Raw genomic sequence first — 15,451 nt, forward strand, 5'->3', positions numbered from 1 at the left:
AGCACCATACAAGTCAATCCCTGTATAAACACCTGGTACACTTAATATAATTGGCTTTGTTCTAAACTCCGATGTCCCCGTCTCTCCATGGTGGATAACCCTGTTGTGGGTGATCCCCGTTGGGTGGGGGAAGGTGCTGGAGGGATTTCTTTCCCTTCTCCTGGTGCTGCCGTGGTTTGGTTGGTAATAAATTCCCTCCCTGTGCCCAGGCCGGGTCTGTTGTCCCCGTGCCGGTGCTCGGGGCGGGATCTCTCCCGTTCCTTCTCTGCACTGCCGGGCCTCTCCTCAGCCAATGAGAGAACGCGGTGGAGAAGAGTCAGCCAATGAGAGCGAGCGGGGCTGATGACTCACCAGTTGCCGGGCAGACCCGCAGCAGGCAGTGTTCCCCACCTGGACCCGCCCTCCCTGCCCAGGGCCGGCCCCGCCGTGGGGTCCCCCCAAGTCCCTCCCCAGTGCCCCCATGAACTGGGCTGGGTTTAACTGGGAAGCTTTACTGGGAACACTGGGAGCAGGGGGCAGGGGCCGAGTGACAGCAGGTCTGGAGACACAGGACCCCCCCAAAATCAGCATCATGATGGAGGGTGGGTTCCCGACTGGGCTCCAGGCCTCGGGGAGCGGCTGCGGCCGCCGGCGGCTCAGGAGCTCTGTGGGCAGAGAAAAGGGGGTGACACCGGGCTGGGGGCCCAGCGTAGCACACACATTCCAGAGGAGGGGGGACATGACTCACGGGACCCCGCAGACTCTCTTGCGCAGGTAGAACCCGATCCCCAGTGCCAGGAAGACAAAACCCAACTCGGGAGTCTCCAGTTCCTGTCAGCATCTTGCTGCGGCAGCATCCAGCAGCATCTCTGGAGTTTCCACAGGGGTCAGGATCTCCCAAAAACTCTCATAGACACCCAAAACCCCTCCAACCACCATCCTCATCACTCCCAGCCCAGTCAGGATCCCCTGAAACCTCCCTCTTGATCCCTTCCTGACCTCCCCAGGACCCACCAAAGCCCCTCCTGTCCCTCTCAAGATCCCACAGCCTCCTTCCAGTCGCCCCCACTGCCCCAGGACCCCCAAATCCTCTCCCAGTCCCTTCCCAGTGCCCACCAGGACCCTCAGAACCCCATCCCACCCTCCCCATTATCCTTCAAACCCCTTCTTAGCCCTTCCAAACCCACAATCTCCTCTCCCAGTTGAAACCAGGCTCTCTCCAATTCCCTCCCAGGTGCTCCCAGCACATCCCAGTGGCTCTCCCAGCACCCCCAATTCCTCCCCTGTACCCCAGTTCCAACTCAGGGGGTGCTCCAGGCTGACATGCTCCACCTGGCAGGTGGAGGTGAGCCTGGCCCGGGTTGGGGTTTCCAGCAGCACCAGGAGCTGGTGGGTCCAGTCCCCGTTGGGGACCATGTCCGTGGCCACCACAGAGAGCTCCTGCTGGCCCTGGAACCACCTCAGCTGGATGGGAGCAGGCGGCCGGGGCTGGGCCAGGAGCTCGAGGGCAGCAGAGAGATGGACACGCTGGGGGGCACTGGGAGAGAGTGGGTGTAATAAATAAAATGGTCTTTGTTCATCAAAATGAGTGTTAAAGGAGATAAGAATTTGAACTGAGTAGGTAATGCAATTAGCATAGAAGACTGTGTAACTAATTATATACAAGTTAAATTTTAGGCCAAGGACAATCTGCAAGGAAGATGAGGAGCCTTCATTCCTATGACCCCCAAGGGCCCCAAGGGAAAGAAAGACCCCCCAGCAACCAATTGCACTGGCACAGAGTGCATTGAGAGAAAATACATCAACCCGAAAGAAAATGGGACTATAAAAACAAAAAGGTCAAAGGGGGAAGGTGCTCCGTGGCAGAGCAGAGGCTCCCTGGCTGCCCAGCACTGTTCTTTTGCTTAATACTGCTTGCTTAATAAATTCTTGTTAATTGATTTATCTATAATTAGCCTCTCCAGTTGAATTTGTCCATAACAAATTTGGTGCCGTGACTCGGATAAGGGTGAACGGGTGGGAATTCCTAATCAGGGAGGCGCCCCGCTGCCTCTGCAGCGGCCCTGGTGCAGGCTTTTCCTTCCCAGACCCTTACCGACGAACCCAAATTCGGTATTGAGCACAAGGGATCCCGGTAACCCCGTAATCTTTGTGCACGAAGCCGGGCGAAGACGCAGGACAGCGTGAGTATAAAAGTGGGGATCCGCTGCGTTGGGCTGGGATCCCAGGACATAACGCGTGAGACGTCCTTGTAGGACGAGGCACGGGCAGAGCTCTGAGTAGTGCGGTTTGCAGAGCCCGCGAGGGGCTGGGCACCAACAGGGGCCGCGAGTGTGTGTGTGCCTGAAGGTGTCCTGGGAGATGGGACAGAGGAAAAGCAAGCCCTCTGCTTCCATGGGGACAGGGACCCCAGTAACGCTTCCCCAGATCCCCCCTGACAGTCCGTTAGGTCTAATGATAAAATATTGGGATGAATATCCTTCAAGGAAAGGGAAGGCTGTGGCAAAATAATACATTATTGTATAAAAGAATGGGGAGGAAAACAAATCTGTAGTGATAATTTATTTTGGCCAGTGTTTGGAAACTTCAAGGACTGGATTTGCCAGGCATTAAACATTTATGTAAACTCCAAAGAACCTTTTGATATGGAAGAGAGCAAGTATGCTGCTCTCTGGATAGTGGGGGAAACAGGAGCAAAACCTTTTGCCTTAAGCACCCAGGGAGGGAAAAAGAAAAATAAAAAGCCTGAGGAAGTTCCAACTGCACCCCCTCTACCATACATACCTCCTCCTCCTCCACCCCCACCAGCACCACCCACAGTCTACCCCGATTTAGATCAAGGGGGCGATTTTGATAACCAAGAGGTAGAAATCCCAGAGCCGGTCCCTGAGGAAAATCACTGCATTACTCGTAGTCTAACAAGGGGGGAAAGAGAAAGGGAAGGGCAAGCCCTATATCCATGAAGAGAAGTAGCTTTGGGAATGATCCCTAACCCCAGTGTTGGTCAGCATGGACAATCAACCCAAATTCTGGGACTAGGTTATGTGGAGGTACGTCTCAATTCAGGAGATATGAGAGAACTCAAGAACATGTGAACAAATTCAGAATCCAGCTGCGGTGGCAGAGTACCTGAAAGATAAATGCCATGATAAGTCTAAGGAGAAAAAGATCATTGCAGTGAGCTGGGCCCTGGCATGTGCTTATGATACCCTGCTACATACTGTAGGGCAGCAGACAGAGGAAGGGGGGCAGGGAGATAAATCAGCAGCTATCCCAGTCACTCAGGCTGCAGCCAACACCCCCGGCTGGAAGCCAGCAGCTAAACCAGACAGGGAGCCTAAGCCATCAGCTAAACCAGACTGTGAGCCTAAGCCAGCAGCTAAACCAGACTGTGAGCCTGAGCCAGCAGCTAAACCAGAATGTGAGCCTCAACCAGTGGCTGTTGCGATGAGCACAATGGGCCAGTGATGCCTCAGGCCATCAGGGCAGAGATGCCACCTACAAGTGGGCACGAGACAGAGGGGTGGATCTAACCATGGACAGTATTTCTCAGGTGATCCATGACTGTGAGACCTGTGCTGCCATCAAACAGGCCAAGCGGGTGAAGCCCCTGTGGTATGGTGGGCAGGGGTCCAAGTACAAGTATGGGGAGGCCTGGCAGATTGACCACATCACACTGCCCCGACACGCCAAGGCAAGTGCTACGTGCTCACAATGGTAAAAGCCACCACTGGATGGTTGGAAAGCTACCCTGTGTCTCATGCTACAGCCCGTAACACCATCCTGGGCCTTGAAAAGCAGGTCCTGTGGAGGCATGGTACCCCTGAGAGGATTGAGTCAGACCATGGGACTCATTTCAAGAACAGCCTTATCAACACCTGGGCAAGGGAACATGGCATTGAGTGGGTGTGCCACATCCCCTACCATGCACCAGCTGCAGGCAGAGTGGAGAGGCACAATGGACTGTTAAAAGCCACCTTAAAAGCATTGGGTGGGGGATCTTTCAAAAATTGGGAGCAACATTTAGCAAAGGCCACCTGGTTAGTTAACAGCCGAGGTTCCACCAATCGAGCAGGTCCTGCCCAGTCTGAGCCCCTGAATATAGTAGATGGAGATAAAGTCCCAGTGGCACATGTCAGAGGTTTGTTAGGGAAATCAGTGTGGATCAATTCTGCCTTGAGTACAGACAAACCCATTTGTGGGATTGTCTTTGCTCAGGGACCAGGTTGTACATGGTGGATAATGCAGAGAGATGGAACAGCACGATGTGTACCTCAGGGGGATCTGATTGTGGGGTGAGACTCATGTGCAAATATCACTGTTTGCTGGATGTTACTGCCAGTGTCTGTGCACGAAAACACACAGACATGAGACAGAAGGAAATGTGTAAGTGACAAAGGTTTGAGCAAGTGAAATAGAAAGAAATGTGTATGAGTAAGTGAAAGAAGTTTTTACTTGATGAAGTTTTTACATGATGTTGAAGATACAGAGATAAGGGGTGGAATGTCCAAGGGTGATGTTATGGTGTTTGTATCTCCAATCGTGTGTTCTGTTTATGTTTGATATTCTGTTCTGTGCTCTCAGAACTGACTCTGAAAGTGAAGGTTTGTTTTGCCTTGTTATCAGCCTGCTCACCTCCCCCCATGGTCTGCTGTCTAGAAGAGGCCAGTGCTGGCTTGCTTTGCTTTGCTTGCTGGCTTTTGCTTGCTTTGCTTTGCTTTTTTTGCGTGCTTCTTCTTTTGCCTTTGCTTTTTAAATTAATTTAGCTAAGCAGTCCAATTCTTTCCGTGGACTGTTTCTTTCCCTTTCCTTCTTCTGAATACCATCCAACCTGCTCTGGACTGGGACCTGGGAACCCCGAGGAGCACCGGGAGCCTGCGCTCTGTGATCTGCAGCAGCCATCCCCAGTGCCCAGAGCAATCCCCAGTGCCCAGACCCGGGTGACCACCCCCAGGAGAGACTTTCTGGATTTGTCATCTCTTCAGAGTGGTGAAAGAGTTTTGTTGTCATCTGGTGTTGTTCATTTTTATAGTGCTGGGAAGGGTTTTGTTTGTTAAATAAACAGGTTCTTTTCCACTTCTCTCAGAGAAAATTCTTCCCAAATCAGGGGTGTTGGGAGGGGCCGTGGGGGTTTGTTTTCTGGGGGCTCCTTCCAGAGGTTTTTCTCCCAAATTTGCCCTAGACTAGGACAAATATTTTGCTGCCCATTTCGTGGCTGGAGAGAGTGAAAAAAAAAAAACCCAACCTGTTCTAATCATATTTTGGTTCCAATTATTTTGTGTTAGTATTGAGCAGTTACTGGCTATGTTGTTTGAATTCATAGTGTCTTTTAGAGTGGAGGCCTGTATGTGTTTCTGGTCCCTAGGGTTTTTTGAGATCTTAATCCCTCTATGGTCCCTAGGTTTATTTTCTTATTCAGGAATAGCTCCGGTATTGTCCCTAATATGTAGTTTTTGTAGTAGAAGGGCACTGAGCAGAATATCCATTGGGCTGGGCTTGGGTGTAATGGCTTTCAGGGGTTTATGAAGGTGCTGAAGTCTGTTCCAGGAATGCATGGCTCATGGTCATGGTTGTGCAGCCAGTTTGTTAGAGGGGAAGCAGGGGTTGAGGCTTTTCAGCCATTGCTTTCCTTCTTCTCCTCTGAATCTCTCAGCTCCCGATTAGAGAATGTTCCGTTTCCCCTGACTGTTAAAGAGACCATGTTTAATGTGTTTAATCTGGTAAGCTTTCTCTCTACAGTCTGCAGTCTCTCTAGAATGAGGGCTGAGATTTCTAGAGGGGCTGAAGAGACCCCTGACCCAGGAGTAGACCCAGGTGTGAGAAATCCTGAGTGGTGTGGGAAATGGGGGAGACGGGAATTGGCACATAGACCATTTTCCCACATTCAAATAGATTTTACTGATTTGCCTGAAGTAGGAAGGTATAAACACTTATTGGTGATAATAAATCACTTGACTCACTTTGTAGAGGCATTCCCTACCTCCAGGGCAACTACACAAACAGTAGTAAAAATACTATTAGAAGAGATAATCCCCCGCTATGAACTAGCAGAAGTAATAGACTCAGACAGAGGGCCACACTTTGCCTCCAAAATAATTCAAGAAGTAGTTACAGCTCTAGGAACAAAGTGGCAATATCATACTCCCTGTCATCCACAAAGCTCAGGTAAAGTGGAAAGGGTAAATGGGAAAATTAAGAAACAACTAACTAAATTGATGTATAAAACACAGTTTTCTTGGGTAAAAATGTTTACCTTTAGCCTTGTTAAATATAAGAACTCAGCCAGAACCAATATTTGAATTTCTCCATTTGAAATGCTTTATGGGATGCCTTATGACATGGATTCTCCTCTAGATCACCCTGAAATAAGTAATCAACAAATTAACTAATTTGTCATGCAACTTGTGAAGGCTCGGGAAGGGCTTAGAAGAGCTGGGTTACTAGTGCAACAACCTCCTTTAGACCTAGAAATCCATAATATAAATCCAGGTGATAAGGTGTTAATAAAAAACCTAGAAAGAAACCTCACTAACCCCAAATTGGGAAGGCCCCTGTGTTGTTTTACTAACTACAGAAACTGCAGGCAGAACCGCCGAGAAGGGGTGGACCCATGCGAGCCGAATAAAGGGAGCGATTCCTGCTGCTGCCCAAGAGCCCTGGAGAATAACCAGCCAGCCCGGGGACCTCAAGGTCACATTTAAATGGACTGAATGGACTCAGTAAGAATTGTACGAACCAGCTGGTAGAGTGAGATATTGGACTATGGATATCCTATAACTAATGATTTTAGAGTATATTGTACAAAGAAGGATTGTGATTGTTACCCTTTTGTATGCTCTATTTGTAAAATTTGCAGGAACGGTGGTGGGTCCATAGTTACAGAGGCACTCCTCCTAGGGGTATTTGTAAAGGTGTTATCAGTTAGAAAGAGAACTGACAGAGTCAGGCCTAAGGATTGGAGAAGAGAACGGGACCCTACCAAGGGAATCCAAGAGTGGTGGGAGGTGTTTACTAAGGGGGCTAGGCCTGAAAATTGTTGTTTCCACTCCAATGAACCAATTCCCCTAATTGTTCAAATTATCAAAGGGAATTGCTGGAAAACTTTACCTGGGATTCAGTGTGACTCACCTCAAGTGAAGGATAAAAGCTGGGAATCATTCAAAAAGAGGCAACAAAAACAGAGTTTGGGTCCTCCTGAAGAATATCCTTGCTCCGAGAAGATGGTGCGCCTCACGGCCCGGAGCAACCGAGTCGGCGAGCGAGGCAGAGGGATGAGAAGTGGTGGAGGAAAGAGCCCTCAGACTGGGACAATTCAAAGTATTTCAAGAACTGCCTCAAGGATACTGATCTCCCAAGGGTAAAGGTGAGCCCGACAATAACATGTCAAAACAAACACTGGGAATGGGGAGATAATGATAATCAAACCCTGGGGCGGTTTGGATTCCACCCTTGCTGGCAAATCCTGTGCCTATTAGTTATATGTTGTACCTGGCCTGTACAAGGGGACTATGCACACCAGCCATTTAATTGGACTCTGACCAAAACAAGGGAAAGTTGTTAAGCATAATGCCACCACTGTAGCTCCCATTTTTTGTTACTAACAAAGACTTGGTAAACTCTATGTGGGGATGGAGTAAACCTGAACTCCAGGCTACCTATTGGTGTCCTGGTTCCAATCCTGGGAGGGGATATTGTCATTATCCTGGGGAATATCTGTGTGAGTATTGGGGCTATGGAACCATAGCAACCGCCTTGGCTGTCACCCATCCAGATAAATTTTTAAAGGTCTCATGGTACCCTGAGGGGTGCAAAACTCCAGGGTATGGCACTCAAGGAGAAATTCTGTATAAGGGAGATTGCAGGTCCCGTAATATTGTTGTTACTAAGTTTAACTTTCAGACCTTACATTTTTAATAAAATCATAGACATTGTAAAGGGAAGACTAGAGGCAGCTCATCTAATGCTTATTAGAGATAGGTAGGAAACATTGCCCAGGGACTTAGGAGTAGATGAAACCCTGGTCTTAAGCTACCAAGAGTTAAAGCATTTTAATGAACAAATTGGTAAAGAGAAAAAGGGGGGACTGTAATAAATAAAAAGGTCTTTGTTCATCAAAACAAGCATTAAAGAAGATAAGAATTTGAACTGAGTAGGGAATGCAACTAGCATAGAAGACTGTGTAACTAATTATATACAAGTTAACTTTTGGGCCAAGGACAATCTGCAAGGAAGATGAGGAGCCTTCATTCCTATGACCACCAAGGGCAGAAAAAAAGACCCCCAGCAACCAATTGCACCGGCACAGAGTGCATCGAGAGAAAATACGTCAACCGGAAAAAAAAATAATTATAGAAACAAAAAAGTCAAAGGGGAAGGCGCGCCGTGGCAGAGCAGAGGCTCCCCGGCCACCCAGCGCTGTTCTTTTGCTTAATACCGCTTGCTTAATAAATTCTTGTTACTTGATTTATCTATAATTAGCCTCCCCAATTGAATTTGTCCATAACACTCCTGGCCCAGCAGCAGGGGACAGGGGGCATGGCCTGTCCCCCTGGCCCAGCAGCAGGGGACAGGGGGCACGGCCTGTCCCCCTGGCCCAGCAGCAGCCCCGTGCCCTGCCCAAGGTGCTCCCAGCAGGGGCTGAGCCCCAGAGGCAGGGGCAGACCCCAGTCCCGGGGCAGCGTTTCTGCCCCGTCCCCTGTCCAGCCCAGCCTGCCCCGTGTGCGCAGTGACCGCTGGCACGGGCTGCCCTGGACACTGTGACCTGCTGGGGACACTGAGAGCTGCCCCGCTGTGACACTGCCCTTGGGATTGCACAGGCACCAAACAAACCCCAGCCAGCACCGCCCCGTGTCATGTCCCAGGCACCGAAGAGCATCAGAGCCAGCCCCGCTCCTGGTGATGTCCCAGGCACCAGGGCACATCCCAGCCCCGCATCCTGGGGATGTCCCAGACACCAGAGCACATCCCAGCCCCGTTCCTGGTGATGTCCCAGGCACCAGGGCACATCCCAGCCCCGCTCCTGGTGATGTCCCAGGCACCAGGGCACATCCCAGCTCCTCTCCTGGTGATGTCCCAGGCCCCAGGGCACATCCCAGCCCCGCTCCTGGTGATGTTCCAGGCCCTACAAGTGTCCCAGATGTGGGAAGAGCTCATCACACAGCTCAGCCTTGACCCCAAACCAGCAGAGGCACCACGAAGGGCAGCCCTGTGAGTGCCCCAGTGTGGAAAGAGCTCCGTGCGCTGCTCCAGCTCCATCCCCCATGGGAGGATCCGTGCTGGATGATCCCCAGTGAGCCCTGGTGGGCAGAGCCCCGGTGACCTGTGGTGCTGCTGATCCATGTTGGGAAGACACCTGGCTGGGGGGCTCCACAGCCTCCTGGCTCCCTGTGGCCTGGATTTTCTTTTCATTTCTCTTTGCCCTTTCAAAACTCTTAAAAGCAGGTAAAAATAAAGATGTTGAGCTCAGACAAGGATGGGGACATGGGGGGGTCTTGCAGGGGATGTGGGGGATGCTGGGTTTGAGGGACTTGAGGGTTCCTGGGAGGGACCTGGGGGTTGCTCAGGGCTTTGGGCACCCCAGGCTGAGCGGCTCCAGTTGCCCTGGGAGACCCTGGTGGAGGTTCTGGGCAGCTGGTCAAGGACCCCCTGCCCTGGAACTGTCCCCATGTGCCCCCATCCCAACGCCTCGTCGCCCTGCAGCGGCTGCCCCATTCCTTACTCCCCTTCCATACTCCCCTGGCCCTGCCTGTTCCCGTGTCCCCCCTGTCCCATTCCCGTCCTGCTCCCATCCCAATCCAGACCCCTTTCTTGATGCCTGTACTGTATTCCCTGTCCCTGTCCCCATTCCCAGTCCTATTCCCTGTCCCCATTCCTGGTCCCTGTCCCCATTCCCTGTCTCTGTCACCACTCCCAGTCCCTGTCTCCATTCCCATTCCCATTCCCTGTCCCCATTCCCATTCCCTGTCCCCATTCCCGGTGAGACATTAATTTTGAAGAATTAAGAATTTTAGGAAAGTTAAGATGATAGTTAAATTGGATGTTGCTGACTTAGCAGAAGTAGATAAATCGGCTTTGTTCATAGTTACCAGGAGCTGGATCTTAGATAAGATATCCAGGATCTATTAACTCATTGCTTGCCAGCTTTATGTTTGGTAGCTGTGCTTATCATGAGAAACAGAATGTGATCAACAGATTTCAGGGACACAAAAACAGTTGCAGACTTCCCATTCTTTAGGAATCCATTAAGCACAGGAAAACGGCAAGGATTGATTTGTCACGTATGCGTGGGAAAGGCAGAAAGGTCAGAACGAGGAAGACTTATTTTACTTCTTCATTTTGGAGACCCCTCCCCAAAATGGACCCCTGACTCATTTCAGGGAACAGAACTACACATGCTTAATTGCCTTTTTGCCAATTAGCATATGAAGCGGAGCAGGGTAAGTGACAGGGATATGAATATGCATTCATATTTTGTGTATTCAGGACTTCTGTAAATAAAAAAGCTTTGTAATACCTGTGATTTTTGCAGTGTGCATTAGGGAATTATCCCACGTACTGCCCGGCTGTCTCGATAAACATACACTTTCTAACTTTAAACTCTTAGAGAGTTGTTGCAGTCATGCTGGCATGGTAGCATGGAGGATTGTTTTAGAAAGGCCTTGGGAATGGTAAACTGAGGAAAAGGATACATTCATGTATGCCCCATTGTATTAGAAAGGCCTTGGGAGTGGTAAACTGAGGGAAAAGATACATTTATGTATGCTCCACTGTTTCGGGAAAGTCCCGCTTCAGCATTCCTCTGTAGACCCCCTTCTCCCCACCCCTGAGCAGTTCCCATTGGACCTGGCCCCTGGGGTGGTTCTGATGTGCCTTAGTTGAACACTGTCTCTATTGTTTAAGACCTTATCTCTTAATTTTGCTGTATAAAACTGTATCTGGGCAATAGCCCAGGGCCTTTGGTCACTGCAATGCTTCAGGCAATACAATCTCTCTGGACAAGCATACCATTGGTCTCTCTTGGTCTCTTTATCTCGAACCCTTGCGGCGACTGAGGCAGCGCCGCAGCTCAGACCGTGCTAACCCAGACGCTGCCTGGTAAGCCCAGGGCAGCGGGACCGCGGAAAACCCCGGCCCCGGAGGGGACGGCTAGCCGGAGGGTCCCGGGGGGCCGGGGAGGGACGGGGGACAGCGGCGAGGAACCCCCGAGAGCAAAGTGGCGGTCGAAAGAGAAGCAACAGAGAGTTTTTGTCTGTCTCAGTTAGATATCAATATTAGATCGATATTCATATTTTAGTAAATCAATGTCTTAAAGAAGTCCTAGTATGTGTATTAACATGTCTTTTCTTAATATTCAAGTAATTATACTTGCATTGCTTCAAGATAAACTGGTATGATTCAAAGAATATCCACTGAGGTCCACATAGAACATGGATTTATCATAAGCAAATTGCAGTTGCAAAGTTTTTTCACTGAAATTCTGCCACTTGCCATAATTTCAGAAGTTAAAAGTCAGCTATTAAAGTCAATAACAAAATTTCTAACAAAGGGAAAAAAGTATATGGTTTGCACTAGATAAAATATAAATACAGAAAATGTCTCCCAACCAAGTTCCTTACCCTGATCAAAACATCTCCCAATCAAGTTCTTCACCCTGAACCTGGCTGGTAAAGAAAAATGTTATCAGTAAACGTGTATGAAAGTTTGCATAAGTTAGTAGTATTCAAAATCCATGTTCTGTTCCTATTATTATTTATTATACAAAGAAAAAAGGGGAAAGGGGTTGGATTGAGGGTACACCCTCCTCCCCTCTGAGTCTGTTCTCATGTTTTACAATAAATCCTACAACAGTACAACAGAGCTGCCTAAAATATGGACACTGGAAACCACAGACAGCATTACAAATGATCACCTGCCTCATGGACAGTTCATATAAGGACTTGATTTGTTTACAAATTATTTCTCATGTTTACAAACAGGTTTTCTGTTTACAGACTGTTTTCTGGGAATTCGGTTTTTCTCCAAGGGATCAAGTGCTGAAAGGTTGTTTTTTAAAATCGGGTTTTTCTCTAAGGGTTAAATGGGCTCAGGGTTAAATAGCTTTCTGCTCTTAGAGATAAGTTCAATTTGTAACCAAGAAGCATTATGCCTGTGGCCTGAGTTCTCCCCTAACAGTTCCTGGAGGGGAATGCTGCAGCTCCAGTGTAAATTAGATGCACGCTGTCCTCTGTCCCCATGTTTGCAAAGGGCCCTTGCAGATGGGTGACAGAGAACAATACACAGAATTTTATACAGAAAAGAAGGATGAGATGTTACCATGATTGACAGGGGGAACTCTGCTTGGGCGGGGACTGTGCCTCACCTGCTGCTGTCAGCGCTGCCCAGGCCCCAGGGCTCAGAGCAGCATTCCTGCCCTGGCCCACAATGCGGTGGTGTGTCTTTAATTTGATTTTTGTTCAATATCTGTTTCTCCCCCATCCCTAATCTCCTCCTCTCCCCAGTTGTCAGTATTCCCTAGCTCTCCCCTAACCCCTTATCTCCAAGTTGTCAGCCCTCCCTTTCCCTGCCCCTTTCCCTGGAACCTTCCCTGTCATTCATCCTACCCCCCTCCTCTGCTTCCAGAGCATTCCCTGTCTGTTTGGTGAGACTCAAAACCCTATTGCTTATTTTGTGTTATTTCACTTCTCTGCTTCTCCCGATAGGTTTGTGATGGGTTATTTCTGCCCTAAACTCCTCCCCTGCTATTCCCTCATTGGTTGCTGTTCCTACACCCGTCTCCCTGAATTCTTGTCTAAAACCTCTGCTCCCGCTCCCGAGGGGGTCTTGGGGCTCACTGAATAAAACCATCCTGTTCACCCCCAAGTCCCGTGTCGCCTCCGTCTGTTCCCGCACCACAGACTGGGACTGCAGAGCTTCGCAGGGGGAGCGGCCGCCCGTTCTCTTCCCTCTCGCCGCCCAGCACGGCACCGCTCGGGGAATCGCGGCGAGGGGAGCGCATGCCGCGCCACAACAATTGGTAGCAGAGGATGGTTCCCTCCTTCATCTTGTAGAAAAAATGGGCAAATTCGTGGGGGCAACCGCCTCACAGAAGAAGAAGGAGGGAAGAGAAATATCTATGGCCGTGGAAGCTCTGCCGGATGATAAGAGGAGCTGAGCGCCGACCAACAAGAAGATTGAAGCTCCGTAACCTCTTTGTCCTTGCCACTGTGCTCTCTACCCGCCCGGGAGCAGCCGCGCTGCGGGGGCAGCCGGGCTGCAGAGGCTTTAAGCGGGCAGACTTACCTGAGGACAAAGAGTGCGGTTTGGCAGTGGCTCGGGAGTTGAGCCTGAAGAAAGGCTGACTGAGAGGAGGTGGCTTTCCTCTTTTTTTTTGCTTTATCGGGACCTGCCGGCCATGTGCTAAAACAGGTGGGCTTCCCTTTCCTTTTCCAAGGAGGAGATGATAATTCCTCACTTGGTCTTTTATGGAAAACCACATTTGAATCCCTTGGTCAAGGCATCTGCAGCGAGACCACCGGAGGCAGATAGTGGCCAAAACCAAGGCTTCAGGGACGAACTTTGGTTTAACGGGAACACCTAAGCCTCCGGAAGGGCCAAACCGGGAAGGAACATCCCCAGTTTTAGCGCGACTTTTCCATCGAGTTGAGGAGAAGATTCAAGTCATCACCGCCCGGGCCCGGAGGGTAAGGTGGGCTAGACGGGGTGGGGACCGCCCCAACGGACGGCTGGGTTTGCCGCTTTTCTTTTTGCGTTTTAACCCCCGTCTGCGCCCAGACTGGGGCTGTATCCCTGCATGTCCCTGGCAGGCGGGTGGGTTTTCTTTTTCTTGGGGGGGGGCTAGCACTCTTCGCTGAGTGTTACTCTTCGCCCAGTGTTTTGTGGTGACCCATATTGGATTGCTTTTTCTTCTTCTCGAAAATGTTGTCTTCTCTATCCTCCCCTCCCCATTCTGGGCTGGACGGAGGGGGTAGAAAAGACACAAGTGAGACGAACATCTAAAAGGCGACACGTTAACTATGGGAGGGTTGTTAAAATAGGCCCTTTACACCCACGCATTGCACCGACATCCAGCTGCGTCGGGCCCCCCTCCTATAAATTTCCCCTTTTTGCTTCTGTGAAGCTCCCTATGCCCCCATCCCCTCGGACTTTCCTAAACCTTTTCCTATCCTCCCTTGGGGATTGCTGTGGCCGAGCCACCCCAAGTGCCCTGCTGGACACTGCTCAGGCCAAGTGCAGTGTACCCGGCACCCCTTTCCAAGATGGTGATGGCAACGCCACTTGGAACCCGTTTTCCTGCCTTGACCCTTCTTTTCCGCCCCTGGTTTCCCGCCAGTCCCATCTCTCCCGCAATGGCCCTGCACCATCCCTGCACGAGGCTAGTCCCTACTGGGGGAGGAGGGGTTGGATATTCCCCAGTCCTTCTTCTGGCTCTTCCTCCGAGGGGAAGGATCGGGAGGGACCCTCTCCCGAAGAAATGGAGTCGAAACCCGGGACTGGGGGTCCGTCATTTTGTTTTCCCCCTAAGATGGCGGCATCCTGGTCCACCCCTTACCAATTCCCCTTATTATTCATGACAATCACTAATTAAGTGATTGTCTGATTCCCCTATCCTATTCCTTAATGTACCCCACCCAATGTTCCTTTTTATTTAACTATGAATTCTTCTTTTTGCTTTTGATTATTTTTTGAATAATCTGTTTGTTGAGTTATATTTTATAGAAAGAAAGATCATCCCATTTAATTAATACCCAAGATATTATGCCTACCTCTCAAACAAATATTCAAATTGGACAAACCACATCGCTATCCGCTGACTGTGCTTTAAGAATTTAAGAAGCTGAACATTACAAGCGCCGCAACAAATCAAGTTCTAAATCGGATCAAGTTACAAATTCTGCTGTGTTTTTTACCCTTGATTTGGAGTTCAGTTAGTACAATTTAGTATACGTTATATTAACTTTTTACGTGCTTCATGTGTTGTAATCATAATTAGTTTATCCTTTTTTAATGTCTTTCGATTTACGCCTTTTTTGTAATGTGTAATGTTATTATTTGAGTAGTAAAACATATCAAAAAATCTTTCTTTTGACTCCTCCTGTGTCCCCAATTAGCCTAGAAAGGTCCTTCCCGGAAGGGAATTTTATATTAAGCTGTTTTGTTGTAATTATAATTAATTTATTATTTTCTGATATTTTTTGACTTAAAGGCTGTGTTTGTGACCATCATTGCTACAGGAATCACGTAGCTACTGTATCACTTCAGGCTTGCTGCATTGCTGCGAGGATTAAAAATTTATTAGTTATATTTAGTTGATCTTTTATTGTATTAGACAAAATTTGTCCAATTTAATTATTTAATTCCAATAATTCCATTTAATTATTTTATTTAAATTGGATAGTTGTGATTTTAATCATTCTAATTCAATTATTTAGCTTAATTTCTGTTAATTATTTCATTCTATTTCAATCACCTGATT

At 49.0% G+C, this 15,451-nt stretch overlaps 2 protein-coding genes across 2 annotated transcripts in view; both read left to right on the top strand.

Moving 5' to 3' along the window:
- Positions 1-15,451, top strand: part of LOC144247629 (uncharacterized) — a 391,071-nt gene that overhangs the window by 311,935 nt on the left and 63,685 nt on the right. The gene's annotated exons all lie outside the window — the stretch shown is intronic.
- The window catches only part of LOC144247620 (uncharacterized), a 660,598-nt gene that overhangs the window by 63,779 nt on the left and 581,368 nt on the right, over positions 1-15,451 (top strand). The window lies entirely within an intron of this gene.

The sequence above is a fragment of the Lonchura striata genome, chromosome 29, assembly GCF_046129695.1.
Source record: "Lonchura striata isolate bLonStr1 chromosome 29, bLonStr1.mat, whole genome shotgun sequence".
Taxonomy (NCBI): Eukaryota; Metazoa; Chordata; class Aves; order Passeriformes; family Estrildidae; genus Lonchura; species Lonchura striata.